Raw genomic sequence first — 9,878 nt, 5'->3', positions numbered from 1 at the left:
TTTCGCCCGAAGAAAAGCATGTTCTTTGAGAATTTTTTTCTTGGGATGTCAATGTCAAATTTAGTCAAAATGTTTATTGATATTTCCTCTACAAACTGGAATGTTTTCGACCGGAAATATCGAAGAGCAAAGGAAGAAGGGCCGTCGGAACGAAACAAACTTTCGATGTAGACCTCCACGCGCGGTATCTCACAGGTCAGCCAGCTCGTCTGAAATCAAAATTGAGTTGACGTTCGCGAAGTATATAAGATTCTTTAGGAGTTGTACCTCGCTTAAGTTATTTGCACCATAGGAAACTAAATGGCAGCAAATTGAAAAAAAATGTGGTTTCTTTCATCGATTTCTCCACTTCGTCGGCCAGGTAAAAATATTTATAGTTGCAATAACTCATCCTCCGAAAGAAAAAAACTTGGTGCGTGAAAAAGGCCGATGTCAGGTATGTGCATTTTTTTGTTCAACCGCGAATAACAAACATTTCCGTTCCGTATTCGGGAAAACCGTTTCAGGGGTGAATTCTAAACACTTTTATGGATCCAAAAATGCAATTTAAAAAAAACGAAAGACAGTAAACCTCCCCTTAAGATCAAATAAGGCAGAAGGGACAGATAACATTCCATCAGAATTTCTAAAATCATTGAGGAAAGTGGCAACAAAACGACAATTCGCGTTGGTGTGTAGAATGTAAGAGTCTGGCGACATACCATTCGACTTTCGGAAAAATATAATCCACACAATTCCAAAGACTGCAAGAGCTGACAAGCGCGAGAATTATCGCACGTTCGACTTAACAGCTCATGCATCCAAGTTGCTGACAAGCATAATACACAGAAGAATGGAAAAGAAAATTGAGAACGATCGGTTTGGCTTTAGAAAATTTAAAGGCACCAGAGATCAATGCTGACGCTGCGGTTGATAATCGAAGCAAGACTAAAGAAATATGAAGACACGTTGATAGGATTTGTCGACCTGGAAAAAGCTTGCGACATTGTAAAATGCTGGAAGATGTTCGAAATTCTTAGAAAAACAGGGATAAGCAGTAGGGAGAGATGGATAATATACAATATGTACAAGAGCCAAGACGGAATAATAAGGGTGGACGACCAAGAACGAAGTGCTGGCATTAAAAAGTGTGTAAGGCAGGGATGCAGTCTCTCGCCTCTTGTATTCAATCTGTATACCGAAGAAGCAGTGATGGAAATAAAAGAAAGGTTCAGGAGTGAATTAAAATTCAAGGTGGAAGAATATCAATGATAAGATTCACTGATGACATTGCCATCCTCAGTAAAAAGTGAAAAAGAATTACAGGATGTGTTGCATGGAATGATCAGTCTAATGAGAACAGAATACGGGTTATGAGCAAATCGAAGAAAGTCGAAAGTAATGAGGAGTGGGAGAAATGAGAACAGCGAGAAACTTAACATCCGGATTGGTGACCACAAAGTAGACGAACTTAAGGAATTCTGCTACCTGCGCAGCAAAATAACCATCGATAAAATAAGCAAAAATTCATTTCACAGTTTTCAGTTCATTCGAGTTACGTGAATCGAGTCTATATTGCAATGCAAGTCTCATTCCTTTATGCCAAATAAAAGCCAAAAATATAAAGGAAGAACGATAAACTGAACACCTTTGTATTAGGACATATGTATGAATTTCATCTATGAGGAAGTATTCGATCTTAGCAGTTCTCTTCACTATATTCCTTCAAGGTATTAATTTCAGTTTTCAAAGAACGTTGTTTTGGCGCGTAACATGTTTATGCAGTAAATAGATTTATTCCGAATTTATTACGCCCTGATAATGGGAACAACGAAATCCATAATACTCCAACGTTCTCAAATAGGATGAGATCCGGCAACCTTGCTGGCCAAGGTAGGGTTTGTCAAGCAGTAGAAACTCTCGCCGTGTGCGGATGGGCATTGTCTTGCTGAAATATGAGCCCAGAATTGCTTGCTATGAAGGGCACCAAAGGGGGCCGTAGAATATTGTCGACGTACGGCTGTGCTCTAACTGTGCCGCGGCTAACAACCAAAGGGATCCTGCTACGAAAGGAAATGGCACCCTACAATGTCCTGGTTGTCGAGCGGTATAACGAGTGACAGTCAGGGTGGTATAACACTGCTGTCTGGGGCTCAGTTCGAAGCGGAATTCATCACTGAAGACATTTCTATTCCAGTCTATACAATTCCAGGGCGAAAACGTGTCTGGAGACGCCCCGTTCAGCACTGGGATCCCAAAGTGACTATCACCCACCACAGAGCCTGACAACCAATACTAATGGTCTCGAATACCATTTATTTTCGGAACAGGACCACTTTGGTTGTCATCCGCAGCACCGTTACATCACGGCGGTACGTCAACTATATTCTACGCCCCCTGTTCTTGCCCTTCATGGCAAGCCATCCTGATCTCACTTTTCAGCAAGACAATGCACGCCCGCGCACGTTGAGAGTTTCTACTGCTTGTCTTCGTGCTTACCTAACCCTGCTCTGGCCTACAACGTCGCCGGATCTCTCTCCAAATGAGAACTTCTGGAACACAATGGACAGACCCTCAAATCATCTAGGCATTTTGACTACACAGCGCGGTCCATTGATAGTGACCGGGCCAAATATCTCACGAAATAAGCATCAAACGATAAAACTACAAAGAACCAAACTCGTCTAGCTTGTAGGGGGAAACCAGATGGCGCTATGGTTGGCCCGGTAGATGACGCTGCCATACGTCAAACGGATATCAACTGCGTTTTTTTAAATAGGAACCGCCATTTTTATTACATATTTGTGTAGCGCGTAAAGAAATATGAGTGTTTTAGTTGGACCACTTTTATCGCTTTGTGATAGATGGCGCTGTAATAGTCACAAGCGTATAAGTACGTGGTATCACGTAACATTCCGCCAGTGCGGACGGTATTTGCTTCGTGATACATCACCCGTGTTAAAATGAACCGTTTACCAATTGCGGAAAAGGTCGATATCGTGTTGATGTATGGCTATTGCGATCAAAATGCCCAACGGGCGTGTGCTATGTATGCTGCTCTATATCCTGGATGACATAATCCAAGTGTCCGGACCGTTCGCCGGATACTTACGTTATTTAAGGAAACAGGAAGTGTTCAGCCACGTGTGAAACGTCAACCATGCCCTGCAACAAATGATGTTGCCCAAGCAGGTGTTTTCGCTGTTGTGCGGACATTTTCCACGCCGGACATTTGCCACGATTTTACCTGCTCCGAAGGGTTGGGTCTCTTGTCTCCCCCCTCCCCCCTCCGCCCTCCTCCTCCTCCTCCACATCGCTTACGGAGCCTTTCCACTGGTTTACTTAACATAGAACCAGAATCTCTTCGGATTTTCCGCCACATTTCTAGAGAGAGTTTCGTTGTTGAAACTATTAAATGCATCTGGCATTGAAATACGCACCAAATTTCGAGCCTCAGTAAAACTTCGCCAATCTTGGAGATCTTGCTTTCGTCTAAATTATACTTGCCTTTTTCGGTGCTCCTGCAGCAGCTTTCTGTCGTGTTTTGTGTACCATGGGTGATCAGTTCCGTCTCTTATTCATTTATTTGGTATGAATCTCTCGAGTGCTGTTGATACTATCTCTTAGAACTTAAGCCACATATGGTCTTCACTTACATAGTTTGGAAGAATTGGAGACTGTCTCTTAGAAAGACGTCAACCGAATTTTTAGTTACTTTTATAAATAGATATATTTCGCCTATAGTTTTGGTAAATTTCTTTGTTACGGAATTGAGCCTCGCTACGACTTTGTGTTCACTAATCCCTGTATCCGTTGTGATGCTCAGGATTATTTGTGGCTAAGAGATCAAGTGTGTTTTCGTAACCATTTACAATTTGAATGGCCACGTGAACTAATTGTTCAAAATAATTTAAAAAAAGAACAATTACGGAAGTTGTTTTCTATCCATAATAGGGCTTGAAAATGTATTTTTGTCAACATAGGTAAGTTTTCTTTGAACTGTTTAGCATCTGTTTCATCTGAGACCGGGGGTTGGTAAAATGAGCCAGTTATTAGTTTATTCCGGTTGTCGAATATAGCCTCTGCGTGTACTAAGTCACAGGAACTGTAAGTAGGCTGTTTATATTTTCTTTATGTAAGTAGGCTGTTTACGTTTTCTTATTGGCAACGTTACGTAGCGCTCTATATGAAAATCACTGGCTGTGCTGTGTGCAGTCTGTGGCTAGTTTGCATTGTTGTCTGCCATTGTAGTGTTGGGCAGCGGCAGCTTCATGTGAACAGCGGGTAGCGTTGCGCAGTAGGAGGTGAGCCGCCAGCAGTGGTGGATGTGGAGGAGATTTGAAATTTGTAACACTGGATGCTATATAGATTATGATTATTGAGGTAAATACATTGTTTGTTCTCTATTAAAATCTTTCATTTGCTAACTATGCCGGTAGTAGTTAGTGCCTTCCGTAGTTTGAATCTTTTATTTAGCTGGCAGTAGTGGCGCTCGCTGTATTGCAGTAGTTCGAGTAATGAAGATTTTTGTGAGGTAAGTGATTTCTGAAAGGTATAGGTTAATGTTAGTCAGGGCCATTCCTTTGTAGGGATTTCTGAAAGTCAGATTGCGTTGCGCTAAAAAAATATTGTGTGTCAGTTTAAGCACAGTCGTGTATAAATGTTCTAAGGGGACGTTTCAGAACTATCTGCTTCAATGTCACTTGTGAGCTGGAACACACATTACATTATTTTTCCTGAAGTTGTACTTCTTTTTTCTGGTGTAGTGCAGATCGTTACGATTACGGCTTTTCCCTCCAAAACCTAGGATGCTTATCTGTGATCCTGTAAATACCAGAACTAAACAATGTAGAACAATGTACGTTACAAGCATAGCAATCTTTATTACTTCATTTCCTTATTTCTAATATTTTCAAATTGTACGTCGACTTTAGATGACATGTGAATCATAGATGTCCTTATCTCTATTTAGTGAACGTATTTTCAGTCATGTTTTGAACATTGTCCCGCTATACTTTATTAACTAATGTTTCGCCGCAGGGGATATCGCATTTTAGAGAGTAAATTAATATTGAGTATGTCGTTCTTCTTTTGACACATTCACATGCCCATTTCTTCTTTCCTTACTGTCTTTTGGCCATACAGTTGTAGTAATTAAAGGAGGCACAAATGCAGTGATCAACAAGAAATGATTAGCGTACATTCGCATACTCTCTACATCGTTCCTTTCTTGTTGCTCCCACGGCGATAGACTGTTTCTATCGCAGTCAGTAAGCGTTAAAGGAAGCTACCGTACAGGCAGAGGGATCTATATTTATACTTGGCAGAACTAATTACATACTGACATAATCGTCGGTATTGCTTTCGTTTCCCATAAGTTATAAATATTTCGATTTCGGAAAAGAAGGTCTGTATTTGGCCAAGATGTCGAAGAAGAAGGTCCCTTACGTACTGGTTGTATCGAGTAAGATGTAGAGACGGCGGTTTGAAAGCGGACAGAAGAAGTACGAGGAAGGCCGTCCCTTACCTGAGGGATTGCTACCTGCCGAAGGGGCAAGTGTGGCAAATGTCCGGCGTGGCAAATGTCCGGCGCGGCAAATGTCCGGCATTCGTTTTAGCTGCTGTCGCGGCTAATCCGCACAACAGTAGCAGACAAACTGCACGAGAATTGGGAATCTCAAAAACGTTGGTGTTGAGAACGCTACATGAACATCGATTGCACCCATACCATATTTCTATGCACCAGGAATTGCATGGCGATGACTTTGAACGTCGTGTGCAGTTCTGCCTCTGGGCACAAGAGAAATTACGGGACGATGACAGATTTTTTGCACGCGTTCTATTTAGCGACGAAGCGTCATTCACCAACAGTGGTAACGTAAACCGGCATACATGCACTATTGGGCAACGGAAAATCAACTATGGCTGCGACAAGTGGAACATCAGCGACCTTGGCGGATTAATGTATGGTGCGGCATTATGGGAGGAAGGATAATTTGCCCCCATTTTATCGATGGTAATGTAAATGGTGCAATGTATGCTGATTTCCTTCGTAATGTTCTATCGATGTTACTATAACATGTTTCACTGCATGACAGAATGGCGATGTACTTCCAACATGATGGATGTCCGGCACATAGCTCGCGTGCGGTTCAAGCGGTATTGAATAGCATATTTCATGACAGGTGGATTGGTCGTCGAAGCCCCATACCATGACCCGCAAATTCACCGGATCTGACGTCCCCGGATTTCTATCTGTGGGGAGAGTTGAAGGATATTTGCTATCGTGATCCACCTACAACGCCAGACAACATGCATCAGCGCATTGTTCAAATGGTTCAAATAGCTCTGAGCAGTATGGGACTCAACATCTTAGGTTACAAGTCCCCTAGAACTTAGAACTACTTAAACCTAACTAACCTAAGGACATCACACACACCCATGCCCGAGGCAGGATTCGAACCTGCGACCGTAGCAATCCCGCGGTTCCGGACTGCAGCGCCAGAATCGCTAGACCACCGCGGCCGGCTCAGCGCATTGTCAATGCATGTGCGAACATTATGGAAGGCGAACTACTCGCTGTTGACAGGAATGTCGTTACACGTATTGCCAAATGCATTGAGGTTGACGGACATCATTTTGAGCATTTATCGCATTAATGTGGTATTTACAGGTAATCACGCTGTGTTCAACATGCGTTCTCAGAAATGATAAGTTCACAAAGGTACATGTAACACATTGGAACAACCGAAATAAAATGTTCAAACGTACCTACGTTCTGTATTTTAATTTTAAAAAACCTACCTGTTACCAACTGTTCGTCTAAAATTGTGAGCCATATGTTTGTGACTATTACAGAACCATCTATCACAAAGCGAAAGAAGTGGTCCAACTAAAACATTCATATTTCTTTACGTACTGCACGAATATGTAATAAAAATGGGGGTTCCTATTTAAAAAACGCAGTTGATATCCGTTTGGCCTGTGGCAGCGCCATCTAGCGGGCCAACCATAGCGCCATCTGGTTTCCCCCTTCAAGTTAGACAAGTTTCGTTCTTTGTAGTTTTTTCGTTTGACGCTTATTTCGTGAGATATTTCGACTGGTCACTATCAATGGACCACCCTGTATAATGCGCCAGTTGGACAGAATTTGGTACGATATGCCTCAGGAGGACACCCAACATCTACATCCATGAATGCCAAGCCGAATAACTGCTTGCACAAGGACCAGGGGCTCTTTCTCTTGAATAAATCATCCAATTTTCCATATGATTGGTTTGTCTGTATATGTACGTGATATCTATCGATTTTTGTCCCATTCGGGTAATACCTTCGTGTTGCGTCGATTTTTGGTTTTAGAGCATATTTTGATCATTTACTAAAGAGCTCATAGATCATTCATTAAATCTTACAAGGTTAAAGAAAGTAATATCAACATGCAAAAGAGACCTTTCTTTGAAGGCAATAAAAAAAATTTAAAAATGAGAAAATTTTGTTTTATTCAGAAATTACGTCAATTAAAATCGAAACTAGTAACACAGAAATCAAAATCTAAAACATATAATCGGCATATCACGGATAGAGATGGTAGGTGTTCACCTGAGGGATATCGTGTCAAATTCTGTCCAAGTGACGCGTTATATAGTCAAAATCCCAAGATGATTGGAGGGCCTGCCCATATTGTTCCAAACCTTCTCAACTGGGGAGAGATCCGGCGGCGATGCTGGCCAAGTTAAGGACTGGAAAGTTTGAAGACAGCCATTAGAAACTCGTCGTGCGTGGGCGGGAATTGTTGTGCCGAAATATAAGCCCAGGATGTCTTACCATTAAGGGCAACGACATGAGGCGTAGTAATCGACGACGTACCGCTGTCCTGTAAGGATGCCGCCAATGTGAACCGTAGGGCTCTTGCTACGAAATGAACCATCGCTCCTGGTTGTCAGGTCGCATGGTGGGCAACAACAGTTCGTATCCAACCGCTATCCAGGGTGTCTCCAGATACGTCGTTGGCTGGTAATCTCATTGAATTTAGTAGAATTGTTTTCAGTGATGAGTCCCATTTCGAACCGAGCCCCGACGACCAGCGAAGATGTGTCTGGAGACACCTCAGATTGTTGCCCGCCACATGGCCCTACAACCAAGAGTTACGGTCTGGGCTGCCATTTCTTTTCATAGCAGGACACTTCGATTGTTATCTACTGCACCCATACAGCACAGCGGTACTTCGACGATAGTCTACGCCCTGTTTTGTTGCCCTTCATGGCGAGCCTAACTGGGCTTGCATTTCAGCAGGATAATGCCCGCCCGTACACGGCGAGAGTTTCTGCTGCTAGTCTTCGAACTTGCCAAACCCTGCCTTGGCCAGAAAGGTTGCAGGATCTCTCCCCAATTGAGAACGTGTGGATCATTATGGGCAGGGCCCTCCGATCAGTTCGGGATTTTAACGACCTAAAGCGTCGATTGGACATAGTTTGGCGCGATAATACCTCAGGAGAACATACGACAACTCTATCACTGTGAAGCAGAATAACTGCTTGCGTAAGGGAATCAACGCGTTATTGACTTACTCAATTACACAACTTGTGAAGGCCATTCACCTGAATAAATGGCTCAAATGGCTCTGAGCACTATGCGACTCAACGTCTGAGGTCATCACTCGCCTAGATCTCAGAACTAACTAAGCTAAGGACATCACACACATCCATGCCCGAGGCAGGATTCGAACCTGCGACCGTAGCGGTCGCGCGGTTCCAGACCGTAGCGCCTGTAGCGCCTATTGATTACAGTTTCGTTATTTAAATACAATTTTTTCATCACTTGTAGTAAATGTTTACGATAACCTTGTCTTTCCATTATATTTCACAGCACATAGTTGTTCACTCTCTCGAAGGCTTTTTCATGATCTAAAAATACTATACGTCTCCAGATTATGTTGTCGTCTCTTTTCACATATCTGCCGCGTTAGTGTAATATTGAAGGTAAATGCTGTTGTAGACCAGGAGAAGTTTTCCTGCACTTGTGCTGGACAAATGGGATTATTGGGCAACTTTCCAGTGCCTACCATTGGTGGGCCATCGTCATTGGATACTAAGCATAGCTTCCTCCGCTAATGCAGATGAAGTAGGGTTACTAGTAAAAATTCTTGTGGCTAACATTGGTGGACCATCTTCATTGGATAGAAACCCTACCAATTAGACTCAACCAAGACCAACGTTGAATCTGCCTAAATCCGTTCAATCCTCCATCCACCCTCTCTTTATCTTCCAGAATAACCTCGAACCTTATTGGAGAAGAGTAATTCCTTAAAATTCTTCCTTCTGCTGTTGGTAGACCACCGTCATTGGATAGAAGCGAAACGTGCAGAATAAGAGAGGGGGAATATTTATCAAGACTTTTATTGTCGGCAGAGGTGGTTTCCTAGACGTTGTTTGTTATGCGCACACACTGCCGCCGCGTATTCACTTCCTTGATAGCGAGAAGCCTATAGCCGTTCACGCGTCCACGCGTTCTTATAAATTTCAATCGCTTCTCGGACATTTCGTCGATAAATGTTGGTTTCCTTTGCAGCGCACGTATTTTATTGAAATCACAGTGAAGGTCATAATTCTTTCTCATAACGTTCCACTATTTCATATTTCACCTGTTATAGCCACATGTGACTTTCGTGTTGCTTAATACGCTCCATAACAGCCCATCCCGTTTCAACTACACAGATTTTGCCGCAGCTACAAATAATTTCATAGAGTCCCGCAGTGTGGAGGCAATAAAGAGCTTCGGTTTTGAGTCCGAAAAGTTTATTTTATTTTCGCTTAATAAAAAAATTTATACACCATTTTTCCGTATAATTCAGCGTATGCCGTCAGTGACCCCAGTAACAAATGTTAGTTTAATAGAGTGAA

This window comes from Schistocerca cancellata, chromosome 1, assembly GCF_023864275.1.
Source record: "Schistocerca cancellata isolate TAMUIC-IGC-003103 chromosome 1, iqSchCanc2.1, whole genome shotgun sequence".
Classification (NCBI taxonomy): domain Eukaryota; kingdom Metazoa; phylum Arthropoda; class Insecta; order Orthoptera; family Acrididae; genus Schistocerca; species Schistocerca cancellata.
This window is presented reverse-complemented; position numbering follows the sequence as displayed.